Here is a 17,809-nt window from a genome sequence, read left to right as displayed (position 1 = left end):
ACGATCACCGAGAGACATCATCCCTCATAAATGGCCGGCTAATATGGCCACAGATGCCGAAAGCGCAGAAATCTAAATCCTAATCCTAATCCTAATGAACAATGACGGATTTACGTATAAGCTAAGCAAGTAATAGCTTAGGGACCCGCTTGCTTGGTGGCCTCAAAAATTTTTAAAAACTGTTTGTAATGTAATTTTCAAATAACAAGATAAAGAAAAATAAGATAAAACGCATTTACAATAATGGCGTTTTGTAATGTTATGTACTAGGCTTTATGAAGCAAGTACTGGGCTCTAGGCTCTATTTCTCTGCCCCAATTGCAATGTGGTTTCTGTTATCCAATCCACCTTATAATGGAGAAGCCGTTTCCCAGTCCTGTTTGTAATGGGCCCTTATTTTCATTTAGATATCCAGTATATCCATAAATTATGTAGCATATATTCAAACCTAAAAAACGGCGACATTTTATCTCTAAAAGAAAGACTTGACGTATATAGAGCCTGTAAAGTTTGACGTACAAAATACCCCTTTCAAAAGTTTAGGGTCCCATCAAACCTAAATCCGGCATTGCTAATGTATTCTTCCGTCAGTTGCACAGCAATTGTACAATTCTAAGTGATAATCCGCTGTAATACTCGGCGGAACATATCACTGCGAGTTTTCTTCTAAATTCCTTTTCGTCAATTTTGCCGTGAATTTTATTGGCCATCATCATCTTTGATACTATCCTTCGCAACACACCCAATACACTTATCACTTTCTGACTTGAGTCACAGCCACAGAACTCAAGTAAAGGGGCCGTGAACTGAATGGATTATGAGTGGTGTTATAGATGTGTTCAAATTATTAGATTCAACATTCAGTTTCTGAATATTTTACTATTCTTACAATATTACGTGAGAAAATACGTTCGAATTTAGTCCAAATTACTACTTTGTAACTCTGTCCTAATTTCTAGTGGGTGTGGAATATGCTTTTCGATATCAATAAAACAAAATGCGTCCGTAACATTCAAATATAATTACTATAAAGTGTGTATCTCCAAATTGGAAACAAAAAATGAAATGGAATACTTACAAGAAAATTATCTCTTACACAAAGATTAATATTTCTTATGAAATCCCTTATTCTCCTACATCAATTTTTTATTTTTCGAGCACGAGCCTAATAATTTGAACACGTCTGTAGAGGAGCTGAATAATCTCGTTTCCCTAAAATTTACATTTAACATTTGTATATTACAAGAAAGTTTTCTCGCGTAAAATTAAATTCTGCAATGTAATTATTAGTTTAACGTTATTAGTTTCACATCAACAGTCAAAAGGAAAACGTATTAAACATGCATATCCTTGAAATATTATAGCATAAAATGCTATTTAATTAATAGAAACTTATACTTTACATATTTTCTTTTGAAGTATGAAAACTTTTAATGAATAGTTTCGGATTATAGAAATTTTTAATAAAAAGTTCTTTGAAACTAGTATAATTAACACATCGCATTTTGTTATATTTTGTTAAAAAATATCTTCATTTTCCTACATTTCGTTCAGATATTTATATTTTCTCATTGCAAGAAAAACTATTGTATACAATTTCTTTTTTAAAAATAAAAACTGCAAATGCCCTCTAAACTGGAAGTTTGTGAATTCTTCATTATAACAGAGAAGAAATAATTCAAAAAGATGGCGCACGCATCGCTTGTTGCTCATGAATGTGTTGTGTTTAATCTTTTCCTGGATTTAGAGAGAACGAAAACATAACATACAATAAAAAGATGAGAGTTTGCTGCCTCCGAGGTTCTATCATAATATTCTTTCACACGGAAAGCTGTTGGTAAGAGATTCTTTATCTTTTCATGAATTTCCTTTTTCCCGTCTAAAAAAATGTTGAGTAGGTAGCTTATGTAACAATTTAGTATCATGGTGAGAACGAGTTTTACCTAACTTATCCGTTCGTATTCAAAATTAATTCTTATGTTAGAAACAGATAAATAAACTCTGGCATTATACTTGTCTTGTTTGAATGTTCTCGACTGAAGGCGTGTTTTGAACAATTTACCTTAACTAATACACAAAGCTAGAATATATGGGATGGAGTAGCTAATTCTTTCATCTTAAAGGAAGAAGCAAGAGGTTACAGATAGGGTGAATTGAAGTTTTTATTTGACATGGGCCATAAATATTTTTAACTTTATATCGTGGGTTTCTGAAGCTTTTAAGGCACAATAGATAAATATAAGCAACATATGCATTAATGCACTTGTACCGGTAGAAGCTTCATTTGGCATAAAAAATTATAATTTATTATATTAATAGAAATCTCCATAAGAATATAAGAGAATAAGTAAAAAAAAATCTTCAATTTTGAAATAACTCTTCGTACATTGTTCATAAGAACCTCTGTACTCATTTATTTTATTATTATGCTGTTGTGGTACGACCCGCTCAGGAGAGTAATACTCCCGGAAGTACGTTTTTCCGCGCGCTACTCTAGCCAGCTGTTTTATGCGCTATCCTAGCCAGTTGTATTAAGTTGGTCACAAAATTTATATCATGAAGTACAAGGGGAACAAAACGAGCCCTATATCATGGAGTACAAGGGCATAAGTACTACAACTACTTATCTGCACACAAATAAATAAATCACCTTTTAAGTATTATTTTCATATTATTTTAATTTATTAAGTGTTATAAAAATGTAAAAAAAAAAAATGAAAAAATCTTTCCTCGGGCCGGGTTTGAACTCGCGCCAAAAGGTACTTTTATTACTAGCATATAGCGCTAGCCCACACGGCCACGAAGGCCGACAGCAGCAAATGTTTAATTTCTGCTATTTTAATGCAACGCGGCAAGAAGTTGATAACGCCAACCAATCAGAATTGTGTTTCTGGTTTCTACTTCCGGGAGCATTACTCTCCCGAGCTAGTCCTGTTGTGGTCATGCTACGAAAATTTGATCTTAATTTCTCAAATTTGTCTTCCTTTTCTTACAGATAGATCATGGCCGCTCCATTAGAAGTTTGCACCAAGGAGTAACAACGAGCAGTGATCAGGGGCCGCAATCCATCAAAGACTTCGGCACAATACGGGAACAGTGTCTTCTCGCAACGAAGTGTGTATGAATGGATAGAAAAAAAATCAAAAATGGTCGAGCAAGTGTTACACACAAGGAAGGAGCCAGATGACCATCTAGGACTACAAATGATGACAACATTGAGCGTGCACGTGACATGGTTCTATTTGACAGACTAGTGACTATTGATGAAGTGGCATACCAGCTGGAAATTAGCCATGGTTCCTAATACACCTTCCGATCGGATTACTGCTCGTTGTTCCTCTTTGGTGCAAACTTCTAATGTAGCGTACATTACCTATCTGCAACAAAAGGAAGACAAATGGAGGAATTGGGATCAAACTTTCATAACATGACCACAACAGCATAACAATAAAATAAACGAGGTCAGAGGCTAATATGACCAATGTATGAGAAGTTATGCCAACATTGGGAATTATTTTTTTAAAAAAAAATTAAATGTAATCTTTGAGTTTTATGTCCCATGGTTATGCCAGGAGACGGTGATGATGAAATAATGAATGAAATGTTAGAATGAAGAAAGTGGGAGTACCCCCCAGAAACCCACCCATACGATGTTTATCTACCACAAACTTCACTTGGCGGGGGCTGGGATCGAACCCGGGACCCCAAGCACCAGAGGTGAACGCTCTGCCACTGAGCCACCGCGGCTCCAGGGGATTATCTTTTACTTACCCTCGTAAATTAATACTATAATAAATTATAACTTTAATATGCTAACTAAAGTTTTTGTCGGTACAGGTGTATTAATGTATATGTTGATATACGTTGTTTACATCGAACTATTGTGTCATTTAAAAAAATAGAACTTCATAGACTAAAGATATAGTATTGTGAAAAGTGTTTATGACCTTTGTTAAATCGAAACCCTTGACCCACACTATCTATATTCATTCTCACTCCTTTTAAGGTTTAATAGAATATAGGTTATGGTAAAATCATAAATTAAAAAACTGAAGTAAAGGGTTGGATTGAGAATTAGGATTAAGCATACAAATGTCTTCTTTTACATACATCATTTAATTTTTATTCGATGAAACACACCCTGACTTCTGACAATGTTACTAGTGCAAATCCTATATAATGGCAATTTACACAATACTTAAAAAATAACTTTCCATTTTTGTGTAAGAAAATACGAACGGAAGATAATCTACATAATCTAAATTACAGTGCATTCGTAAATGAAGATTAATGATTTCTATCATTATACTGTCGTCACTACAAACGTATAAGAACAATGGAATTAGGTTCAAAGACTAAGATAAGTTAATCTGAAGAATTAGTGCATATTGCTCGACCATTGTTCGACTGAAACAATATTAAGAGTTGATAGGATATAACGTAAGCTGGAGAAAAATTACATTTATCGATCCAGAAGTAGTGAGAATGTCAGTCACAGATAACTATTATTTTAATATACAGTACAGGCACGTAGCCAAGGGGGGGGTCCGGGGGTCCATCCTCCCCTTCGAGACCAGAAATGAAAAAATAAGGAAGGATAAAAAATGAAATGAGAAAATAAGGATCAGCGTTAAAAATGAACTACAGGAAGCTTTTGGTTACACTTTCTTATGAGATTTGTATTACTTACAATACATGGCGGCGAAGTGAGCGAGATATTCTGGAAGAGTCAGGGAATTTGAAATTTCTAGAAAATTTACGAAATTCCCGAATTTCTGTTACTAGTCAGGGAAATTTCAAGCTTTCGAAAACATAGTGCCGTTCTGTAATAGTGTAGACATTTTTTAAAATAATTTTTCGTCATCGCTTCTCTGTAGTATCAAACATGTTATTTCAGAAACAGTTTTCTATTGCTCCTTTAACTTGTCATTTGGAAGACAGTAGTTGACGCAAGAATAAAACAAAAATTGATGCACAAAGAAAGTTCTGTTATCATTTGATTCAACAGAGAAAGGAACGCAGATATTGTAAAATATTTTACAAGAGATTATTGAGTATGTACTTTTTATAATAGTGAATATGTACTTTTTATAATAGTTGAGGTCATAATGAAAGGAAATTTGTTATATTTGAATAAACAGAGGAAGGACGTAAATATTGAATAATCTTTTTTAATACGTTTTTTTATTATTATTTTACTTGAGATTTCTTCATAGTTATTAAAATACAACATATCTTCATTTTATTGTCCTAACAAATCAATATATTTTGATAGTAAAGTAGTTTAAATCAGTGCCATTCAACCGGGGTACGCGGAGATGTTTCTGAGGATACTTAATACTAAAATAAGCATTTATCCAATATTTATTACATTATTGTAGTTGGAGAATTTTTTCAATGTTTCTCTGCATTAACTTCAATAAGAATGAAGCACAGAAATTTCTTGAATCCAGAATCAGCTCTTAGTCTTGCACTCTCGAAGATTCGACCAAAGATCAACAAATTGGCATTCCGGAAACAAGCTTAGTCATCTCCTTAACACTTTAGTTCCAAAGTTACTTCTAGCTTTTGAATTTTTAACATTATCCTCAGTGTACGAATTATCGGGGAGGATGAGGGGAAAATCATCCTCAGTAGAACTGGATGTCTCCCATATGTTTTGAAATTTTCCTTGTTAATTTTTTCGGAAGTGCACTTTATCCCCTGTAAAAAGTCTTTTGATTGGTACACTGATTGTTCTTTTGTTGAGTCTCTGTTTGTCCCCTTTTTAATCAACAGAACATGTGTATTAAGGTTAATAGGCCAATTTTGATTTACAGAAGTAATTTCTTTTAAACAGCTTCAGGGATACGCAATTGGATTGCGAACTGAGTCTAGGGGTACGCGAGAAAAAAAGGTAGAATAGCACTGGTTTAGATTGGTCAAGCTCCTGGACATTCAGAATTTCATGTCATGTCCCCCCCCTGTTACGAAATCCTGGCTAAACGAACCAATATATGTTCCAGTAAACTAGTTTAGAATGATCGAGCCCCTGGTGTGATCACCATAGTATTTCATGTCACGGACCCCCCTTCACGAAATCCTGGCTATGTGCCTGTACAGTACATCATTATTCATAGATTTTATAAGATTTCTTCTCTCATGATTGCTGGTAATCGCGGTTGTTCTCCTGTAAAATATACTGTTAAATGTAAGCGAATTTCTATTTGGAGATGCTCAAGCTTATTTCCCATTCACAGATTCTACTGTGGCAAGCTTCATATTCAATAGAAATGGCAACTATGTAGGTACTATGAATTCGAGAACATTCGATTTCTTCCTAAGACTAATGTCAAGCTTTCCGTTGAAAAGAAAAAAAAAGTTACCTCAAGAGAGTTGATAGGAAACCGGACTTTTCCTAAATGATGTTCTTCCAAGCATGTAACGTAAGTCTTTACATTAGATAACCATACATGTGAGACAGTATGCTGCTCCTTCAACAACAACTATGGGGAATTTTTGGTCAATATGCGATTTTTATTGATACAGAAGCAGTTTGATATAGAGCATATATTTACAAAAATTCTTACGTGATATCATTCATTTATGGGATAATTACGACGTCATAAAACAAAATTTGCTATGTGATGTTGTGATCAAGTTGGTCGTATCTTTTCAGCCAAGTGTTCTCAAAGATATATCTTATTTTTGATAAAATGGTAACGATAGCACACACCCAGCAGCAGCACATATCTGATTTTTTTTGTTGCAACGTAACAAATAAAAACGACGCATTAATTTTTATCTCTTCTACAGAAATTTGAATTTTAAACATAGTAGTTTTTGAAGACACAGGAATCACATTGCCCATCGAAAATCACAAGTCTTTGAAAAATCTTTTTAGCTCGACACATTTTCTCCAGTGTTTCTTCAACTTTTTAAAGCCGTCCTAAAAGTAGGAAGGTTCTCAAAACAGACATCTCATTGGGCAATGACCTCCTCGTTCGACGCAATTGTTTTCCGCTGAGCCAGTTTTTTCAAATTTGGAAATAAAAAGGTCACTGGGGGTCAAATCTGGTGAATACGGTAGATGTTGTAATTATTCGAATTTTAATTCCGTAATTTTCGTAATAGAAACTGCGCAGGTGTACAACCGCGCATTGTCTTGATGAACAAGAACCTTTTCTTTGACAAATGAGGACGTTTTCCTTGATTTCTTCTCTCAACCTTTGGAATAAGGAAGCATAATACTCTCCATTTATCGTTTGTCTTTTTTCCAACTAATCGATGTAGGTGATTCTGCGTGCATCCTAAAAAAAAAAAAAAAAAAAAAAAACTGTGGCAATAATCTTGTCTCGCAATTTCATCGTTTTCGTATTCTTTGGAGCTGGATCGCCTTTGAAAACCCACTTTTTGGACTGGTTCTTTGTTTCCGGAGTGTAGTAGTGTATCCACGTCTCGTTCACTGTTGTGTTTGACACAGAAACTCTTTGGGATTGCCACGGAAAGCGGCAAACCATTCTCCGAATCGATCACACGATTGCGCTTATTCTCCACTGTAGTGATGAGCAAATGCAAGATCAAGACTAAGTCCCGGGTGGTCTTGGTCTTGGTCTTGGTCTTGCACTGGAACCCTAAGTCTTGTTCTTGATCTTGGTCTTGGTCTTGCTGCAAAAGTCTTGCAAGTCTTGCTTTTTAGATATTTTATGCTTTTCATAGGTAAATTTTACTCTTGATAAATTCTACAACGCGCCAATAGTAACTGAAATGGAATGTATGTTTCTAAATGTAATATAGTTTATCTTCGTGTAAGTATGATGATCGTGTACAACATAGGCGATAACCTTTATTTGTTTTCAATGGGTCCCCACGCTTCACTACTTATAAGATAAATTTCAACGTTTCGTAATCTTTTTTTTTTATATTTTTAACAGATTCAATACTCCACTGGCTACCAAATTGGCGAGACTACCCCCTGAGACGCATGAAAGAAAATCAAGACGGCACAGATTACTAAAATACCATGATTGCTAAATTATTTTTACACTCTGAAGGCGTCAGATATTTTTTATTTTCAACCAAGATTAGCTAAGATTGTATTGAACAAACTTCCAATTAAATATTGAGATTTTGTTTTACTGATTCCAATATGTACTCTATGGAACAGAAACATGGACATTACTCAAAAGCGATGAAAAAATATTGTATGCTTTCGAGAAAAGAAGAGAATTAGCTGGGTTAAACGGAAAACGAATGAGGAGTTAGAAATAGTAGTAGTAGGGGAGAAAAGAAGAATTTTATATGTAGTTAAGAGGAGAAAAAGGAACTGGTTGGGACATTGGCTGAGGAGAATCTTTATTATGATGGACGTGCTAGAGGGTATGGTGGAAGGAAAGAGAGTTAGGGGCAAAGAAGACTGTAGTTGAAGGAAGGTATTAAAACAGAAAATTGCTATGTCAAGACGAAGAGACTAAATGTGGACCACCGTATATCGAAGCTTCTGAGTTGCAGAATAGCTATGATGACGATGATATGCTAGCAATATTAGCCAAAATAGAGAGAGAAAAATTACAATAATAACGATTATAATCAAACCTCTTAATATTTTAGAATAATTTGAGTGAAAACTGAAAACGACGCAACTGTCCATGCCTTTTGTGTAAATTCAATTTATACAAATACTTTGACCTATATTAGAAATACATAAACACAGCATCAAATTCCAGGTTATTTGAAATAACTGTACAAAATCACTCTCACTTCTGAATATGGATTATTTATTGTTGTATAGTGTTACATCGCTCAATTCTCGTGTGCCATATACCTGAGGAGGCTAAAAGTTATATTGATAGACAATTATTCAACGTATAAGCACCTGCCCATGAAACCACTTGGTCACATACACAAATTTTTGTCAGTGTCATGAAAATGTTATTTCGATATTAATTTTTTGAGCACACATTAAAAATTTCTAACGAATGCTTGATCCTCGGAGCCAAGGCCATACTCATTTAGTTGGCATTTACGGTGTATGGAATTAACGATGTTCAATACTACATTTCTCTTTAGTTTTGGAAGAAGAACAGCACTAATATGTTTTGAAATGATGTAATATCTAGTTTTAAGTGCCACGATTATGCATCGAGGCTAAGAGAGAAGGTGATGATGAGAAATGAATGAAATGATGAAATGAAGAAAGTAGGAGAAAACGGGAAAATCCCGAGAGAACCTACACTCACGGTCTCTATCCACAAAAAAAGCTCACATGGTGCAAGCTGGGATCGAACCAGATACTCCAGCATCAGAGGTGAAGGCTCTATCACTGAGGTGGTACTTGTGCAATACTCTTGCGCAAAAGTCTTGATCTTGCAGGTATGGTCTTGGTCTTGGTCTTGCACCTCTTGGTCTTGGTCTTGGTCTTGCATCGGGATTGCTGGTCTTGGTCTTGCATGCAAGATTCTTGCAAAAACTGCAAGACCAAGACTTGCGCTCATCACTACTCCACTGAAAGCAAAGTGACACCCATTTTGTCGAGATGTTTTCCAAACCCAATTTTTCGTGCAAAATTCAAAATGATTTAAGTTGATTTTGAGTTTAACGTCAAAACAAACGTAACGTAATACAAACCACTGTATTTTGTGATATGCCTGTGACCTCAACTATTTATCGCACTTTAATTCGTCGATCACTCAAAATCATATTCTGAAGTTTGACAATCATTTCAGAGGAAGTCACTTCCACTGGACGTCCGGAACGATGTTCATAATTTATGAATGTACGACCACGTTTAAACTCATTTGCCCAATTGTAAACAGTCGCAAACACAAATGTGCTATGAACTTCATCCATCTCGGTTTGATCTCTTTCGCTATTAAACCGTTTAAATAGAAGTGTTTAATAACCACACGAAATTCACTTCTTTCTATTTTTCCAAATAAATAAAGGTTTGTTTCTTGAATCGACTATAACAATAAAACTGAAACTTTAACAACAGTGTAATGAGGAATGACGCTTACTGAAAGCAAACCTTTTTCGATACTATGAGTATCATCTTTCAGATTTTCTATGGACTTATTGAATGACTCCTGTATTCCAAACTGGAGGTAGCATTTGACATTTCGGTTAAGTGCTTTAAAATCCTAACCCTACTTATAACATTGTACAGACTGCACCATGTATCTTAAAACGTTCTTACAAATTTTAAATTAATAAACTAAAAGCACTTAAATTTTATATGATGCAAATTTCAACAAGGTGACATTGGAATACCTTGCAGAGCTTTTCAGACTTACAATGTTGTCAATTCAATATAAACTTATATTTTTCCAAATAATACTATAAATCAGATTCTTAGGACATGGTTATAGCAAAATTTTCTTACTTTATCCTTCTCTTTTCCTCCTTCAACGGAATGGAAAAAGCAAAACAAACACATTGTTTTAAATGGAACTTGGTTATACCACATGCTGAATCAAGCTTCATATCTTCTTTACCTTTTTAACAAAACAAACTTCTTTATTTTTCAAGTGGACGATCAAGTGGACAGCTCGCTGATTGGTTATTCTCTCACTCACACAGAAGTTCTGCTTTATCAGTGAGTTTAGAACAAGTTTGCAAGTGTTCTTTTTATGGTAAATCTCTCTCTATAATTTCTCTATAACCGTACACTTAAGCACTTCTCGTAGGATGGAGTCACCTATAGCTACTAAATTCTATATACAGATATATTTTCATCAGATCTCATCGTGTACAAAATCGTTTTACTGCTGTTATTGTAGGAAACAGGACTGCAAGTGTTCTCTCTAATAGTGCAAGCTACTAAAGATAATATGCTACTGTGATTTCTTCACTTGCGAACTGAAGGCAATCCTTGTAGTCTGAAAGTGGATGATATGTAGGATAAACTGATACATTTGATTCACTAATATACCACAATATGGAACAAATAGCATAAAAATCACAAAATATCGTGATACTAAGGAACACATGGAATAAAATAGGAAATGAACTAGGAATGTCGGGTAAGAACGTAGCGGAGCGGCAATCGTCAACTATTAGGAGTTATCATTATTGACAGATTGAGATTATTTTGTATTACAAGTATATTTTCTAAATGCTTTATTATAGGCAGCCAAAGAAAGCTAAATTTGCATTATTTTTAACTCAAAATCATTTAAAAGCTTTGTAGAATAGAAAAGAAGGAGACGTATGTATGTGGAGGGAGAAATAAGATAAAGTATTATACGCTATCTTTGTTATGCACTTCCTCTTAGATTTCTTATTAGAGTGTAAGAATAGAAGAGATAACAGAAAAGCCCAAATGAAGATAGAGAAATGTGGAAGAAATCTAAGCAAAAAAAAAAAAAAAAAAAAAAAAAAAGCTCCTTCCTTCGGAAAAAGACAATATTAGTCAATAGGATAGCTCACGAATTTTCAATCATTCTTGGTTGTAGGCAACGGATTTTACGACGCATCTGATATTTATTTGTAGGATATTTAAGTAAATGACATACACAACCAGCAAATGCACGTCTAAAACGTAAAGTCTTTCAACTTCCAAGTAAAAATACGTATATGTTAATTCACATTGAGAATATTACACTCGCACATCATTCTTCAACCAAATATACAGGGTGATTTTTAAAACTCACGTATTTCATTTGGGTCTAGACTTTCTAATTGAAGTCCAATTTTCATACGGTTTATGGCAAATTATCAAGGAAGGATGAGAGATTTATGGGACTATGTTGACTAGTTTAAATTAATCATGGGTAATAGCGGCCACGCCTCAAGAAAAACAGCAAATATTCACCTATGTACCTTACAATTGGAATGAAGTTTTTGATTTTTGAAGAAGAATTGCAGGATAGAAATTAAGTGTTAGTGGTAACAGCCACAAGTAAAAATTATTCCTTGGCTGACGGAACGATTTCTTGGGCCATCTAAGGAGTCGATAACTGACATCTTCCACAACATTCGCCTCGGGATCCGATGCTCTCCTGTTTCATTCAGAAGGAATCCTATTTCTTCTAGTTTATTCACAAGCGACAATATTGTATTCCTGTTTAGGGCAGAACCTGAGACACATTTGTTTCTAAATGCCTTTTGCATAGCAACAACAGAATCCGTTCTCCACAAAACTTTAACGATAAACACATGTTGCTTCAAAGAGTACATCATTCTCACCGTGTCCTGATCACAATCACGTAGGCCTAATAACACAACTGTACAGCACTACAATTCCCAATGCAACGGCCCAGGTTTCTGTTAACTTTGGCGAGGTTGTCGTCTAATGGAGAAAACTCAAACCTCGCACTGCACCGCATCTCATTCCAATTTTAAGATAACTGGCTAATATTTGTTGTTTTTCTTTAGGTGTGGCCGATATTACAAGGGATTAATTTAAACCAGTAAACATAGTTCCATAAATCTCCTATCCTTCATTGATCATTTGCCATAAACTGCATGAAAATCGGACTTCAGTTAGAAATTCTAGGCCCAAATAAAATCTGTGAGTTTTTTTAAAAATCACCCTGTATATTTTTTAGTATAATTTTATACTAGGTATACAGTTATGTGTCTCGATTGTCATAGGCCTATGTCTTATCTTTGGACAATATTATCCTTAAATAAAAATACTAATTTTGGGCTGTATCTCTTTAACTAAACTGAATAATGCCTCCTTCTAGTGTCATTGTTAAACGCCTTATAGTGGTATATTTCAGGATCAGTTTTATCTTAATAGGTGGCACGCACAATCATTTTTAAAAAGTAATATTGTTTTCGAATTTTTCAAAGACCACGCATGATAATTTACACTCACTAATGTCATTTTGTTGAACTCGATAAGATAAATTAGTTTATATATATATATATATATATATATATATATATATATATATATCTTCTTTGAATCTTTCTATTTCCTTTAACGCTAATCTACGAGAAAGAAGGAATACGATACATAATCATTCCATAAATTCGGGGAAATACATATAATAAGTTAAATGTAATTTAGTTTAATCTTATCAGCATCGTTCAAATACTAAAACACAAAAGGGTCTTTCTGTCTCTTTATAAAACGAGATAATTTGTACTGACAGGTTGCGGCGAAGTTTCTCTCTTGTGTGGTTTTCTGTATTGTCAGCACGTGGATTTCGGTTGTCATGTGACTATGACAGACTGACTGACAATACATATGAAATGAGGATTCAGGCCAGGCTAGAAGCAGGCGACACAGTGGTCTCTGCGGAAACAAATATCCAGTTTTTTTTTTTTTTTTTTGATATTTCAGAATGAACAGAATATTATAACAGAGGCAAACGGAAGAATAAAACATGGAAACGGAATCCAAAAATTTCAACATTCGCCATCTTGAAAATGTGAATGACAGAAAGTCATTCATATGCTACAAATAAATTATAACTGTCTCTGTAATAACCTGAAGCAAAATTCAAATTTCAATCTAAATGATCCTTAAAAAACGTTTCTGTATGGCAGAAATGAATCATGATATGCATATGATACGTATCATTCATTTAAAATTTTTAAAAAAGTACAAGGAAATCACATAGATGATTATGAACTAGAAATAACATCTTGAACTCAATTTTTGTTTAATACTGCTTAGAGAAAAAAGTTCGTGCGTCTTTGCATTCAAGTGTAATACGTGCGATTCCGTATGCGAGTGGTTTCGGCTTCGAATCCCAATGATGAATATTAAGCTTGGACAAAAGAAGCAGTAGCAGTTCCGATCTTGCTTGAAGCAGGGCTGGAGTCTCGGGCGAGAAAGAAGCGTTAACTATTAAATAATGAAAGTAAATAAGTTTTGACAGGACCTGACCAAAAAAAAAAAAAAAAAAAAAAAAAAAAAAAAAAAAAAAAAAAAAACCGAAAAGAAATGGAAATGAAAAACATGCAATATGCTTAAAATTATTTATTTTTTAATGTTATTTCTTTTCTTTAGCATTCTATGATTCATTCAATTTAACGAGCGAATTCCTGTTTAGAAATGTAAATACAATGGAGTTGGAAGTCGATGTACTAACTCCTCTTTGTCAGTTAAATATGGGCTACTTTTCGGAATCCATTGCTTCTTTGTGCCTAGTACGAGAGAGTATGATATAATATAAAATTACAATTTTCTTCGTGTGGTTGTTCGTTTGGAGTTTAATGTTTCTTTCAGCATTTAGACCTATGGGATTGAAAACTATGAGCTCCCATCGGAGATCGAACCTGGCATCGTGCACTAAAGGTGCGTTCGCTGCCCACATTCCTATGAGGGAGCTCAACTTCCATTATTTATGAATGGCATTTGTGCAATCTTTTATTGCCCTCTTGTTAGCATAAATACTTACTTCCTGCATTATAGAGTTTAATTATTTTGTATGTAAAGTGGAAAGTGGAAACCATTTAGACCAGGAATTTTTTCAACGTAAAGTAAACGCAAATCCCAGTAATTATCGATGTGGACCGGTTTAGAATTTTGAATGACTTATGCCCTCCAAATATGTTGTAACTCCCAAACTTTTGTAGCTGGTTGCGGACCTCTAAACACTATCTTTGTGTCAAATCGGTAATACCAGATCTGTTACCCGCAATAACAGATTTTTGATGTTGAAATAACTGGCTAAAGTGGTAGTCATGCTAGGACTGGCCTCAGAGGCGTCATTTAGGGGGGGGGGGGCGAAGGGGGCATTTGCCCCCCCCCTGAGTTTCAGATGTATATAGATTTTATCAATAGAATAGTAGTAAATCAGTGAAAACGCGGAATTTTACGAATATCAAGGGGTCTTGCCCCCCTCCAAGCAAAATCTGAAATGACGCTCCTGACTGGCCGGTGTTGCAACACCATTAGTTTTTGCTATGTACGAGTAGCACGGAGGTGTGAAGAACTGCTAAAATACTGGTAATACACGATGAACAGATTGAAGGTATACTCGGGGGAATTTCCTCTCCGGACCACCTGTTGAAATTATCATGAAAACTTAGGTGATCATTACGTGATGGTCTTCGCAAAATATTGTGGACCATAACCCAACATAAAAGCTGGACAAAGCAATTGTAACTACAGTATGTCAATAATCAATTTCGATAATACAAATTATCGGAAACTAAAACACATATTTTGCGTTGTGTTGACGGAAACTTGTACGTAACAAAACCCCGTATCGTATAGTTTAATGTGTGGTCAGGATCACATGTACTTTCACCAAGGATCGGAAACAAATTTTCTATGTAGAAAGCGAATATATGAACCATTTACGCACAAAGGAGGATACATTATTACTATTATTATTATTATTATTATTATTATTATTATTATTATTATTATTATTATTATTATTATTATTATTATTATTATTATTATTATTATTATTATTATTATTAATCTTTATTTCAGTGACGCGAATAGCTTGTCAGCAAAAATACAGCACATTATGTGGTATCAGAGCACTACATTACGATAGAATAATAATAAAAAAGAGGAAAATTAATATAAAAGTCAATAAAGCAGAAATAATTCCTTGCAAACACTGTTAAAATTGTCGTACTCTATATCTATTTTAAAATTGAGAAAGCAGTCTTATAATTATATTTTAGCTTAATGTTACTAAAGTTACTGCTTAAAAACAGTTAAATCTCATAAAAATTTAACTTGATTAGTACAGTAAGTCTAAATTTATATACTTAAAATCTGTCAATCTTTTTAAAAATTCATATTTCCTTTATACAGAAACTATAATCGTCTTATTCCTTATGATATGATGTGGTACTTCAAAATTTGTGTTTCGTGAACAGTATTCACTGATATATACATTATCTAATATCTTATGCATGAAAGTTTGTCAAAATCTTTTCATTAATCATTCCAATATTTATAACTACGTGAATAATATTAATGATAATAATACATCTATCTATGTCTATGTCTCTCTGTCTGTCTGTCTGTCTGTCTCTCTCTCTCTCTCTCTCTACTGCTACATGTAGAGTACTATTCATAGCATTTAAAAATAAGGCATCCCGTTTTCAGTGAAATAATCAGAAATTCTCAGCGGACTTGAACTCACCTTGAAATACGTTGTTCGTTAGCAAATAGAAAAAGCCACTCGAATCCAGAACTAGTTAACTGAAGTAGGTATCCTTTTCCTTTACTCTAGCCACAAAATAATAATACTAATAAAATGACTTCTTTCCTTTTTCCACATATCTCTGCAAGCTCAAATTATGGCCGTCTACGTGAAATTACACACACACACACACAAAAAACAACAAAAAACAAAAAAAAAAAAAAACACCCAAAAAACTCTGAATAGGCTAGTGTAAAGAAACAGACAGTACGAATATCTTTCTCTGTCTCTGCATCTCTCTCTTTTTTCACCGTTCTGTTTTTTGGAAATTTTTTTTCTCAACAAAAAAATTTTCAGAGCTTTTCAGAGCGTCGTTCGTTGTCGTCTCTTGAGAAATCGACGGGAAGAAACTATAGAGCAAGTGGTAGACTCAACACGGCTTTTATTCTAAGGTATTCCTATTCCCTTAAAATCTCCTTCCCTCCCAGTGTCCTTTCTTCCTCCTCGCGGGCAATGAGAGAAACCTTCTCTTCCACATCTCTCAAGGGTTGCTGCAATATCTTCACTAATGGGCGTCTTTATATATATATATATATATATATATATATATTTGAAATTCATCGTCTGGAACTCCGCTGGAACATCACACACTAAAAGTTCCTGTATTTCTGTTTCTCCTTTATATATATATATATATATATATATATATATATATATATATATATATATATAACGTTCTCTTCACATCAATATTTTGTGACTTTTCGCAACGAAGAAATATTTCATAAAAGGAAGTAGCTTTTTCAACAGTATTGTAATACAATTAGATTCTTAACTTCAAAGAATTCAACATCTCCCCCTGAATGTCATTATCAGTAAAATTCGGACCATTTTACATTTTTGTTAGATGGATTGACTAGTGTGATGTTATGGTACCTTCTATTTCTCAAGTCGGGAGCAAGTTTTCATCAGGAGAAACGAGGAAAATAACCTAAACGATTTACAGGTTTAAAGAATTACATTTTATTGGATTCTTCTGCATTCTTTCACAAACACAAAGTTTTGTTATTGTTGAAGTTACACATGGAAGAATGTCTTAGAAGAGATTCAAATGCGATCTCGTTATAATGTGTAGAAAATGGAAAGGATTATTTACTTATCATGCGTTGCATTTATTGTTTGAAGTTTAGCGTCTTTTCTTAGCACCGAAAGTATAATGACCGAAGGTATATTATATATAGGTATATGACCTTGAACCTACAATTTAAGGTAGCAACGAAACCATCGTGATGGTTCAAATCTTTCCCACTGGAAATCGAGCCCGTGCACACAAGGCACATGTGCTAGTCATTAGACCAGTCGAAAAGGACTATGATCTTCGGGAATTGCAATTTCGTACTACCTTGTAAAGTGAAATATAGAATCCAATCAAAAAATCAGCGAAGGACCAATCTTCCAATTATAATGACTGAATGACGATAATTGAATGAATCCCGGATTAGATATGCTTACATATAGTGTAGCAAACAGGGAATTCATTGGATTCCAACTTTGGCGTTCGTAATAGATGTTTGTTAAATATGAGCATTTGTTAGTTTAAACCACATCCCCGTGTGCAAAATGCCGCCAACTATCATCGGTTCGAAGTCGCATTTGGCGGATTGCCGCCGAAGTGAAGGAAAAATTAATGCCGACATCGTTCCGCTTTCAGTTTCAATTGGAAAACCACCAAAGCGGAAATAAAGTGGCTGGCGTCATCG

At 34.3% G+C, this 17,809-nt stretch overlaps 1 long non-coding RNA gene across 1 annotated transcript in view; it reads left to right on the top strand.

Moving 5' to 3' along the window:
* LOC145669273 (uncharacterized) overlaps positions 1 to 17,809 on the top strand; it is a 197,361-nt gene that overhangs the window by 30,665 nt on the left and 148,887 nt on the right. The gene's annotated exons all lie outside the window — the stretch shown is intronic.

The sequence above is a fragment of the Thermobia domestica genome, chromosome 13 (genome assembly GCF_964235325.1).
Source record: "Thermobia domestica chromosome 13, izTheDome1.hap1.1, whole genome shotgun sequence".
NCBI lineage: Eukaryota > Metazoa > Arthropoda > Insecta > Zygentoma > Lepismatidae > Thermobia > Thermobia domestica.
This window is presented reverse-complemented; position numbering and strand designations above follow the sequence as displayed.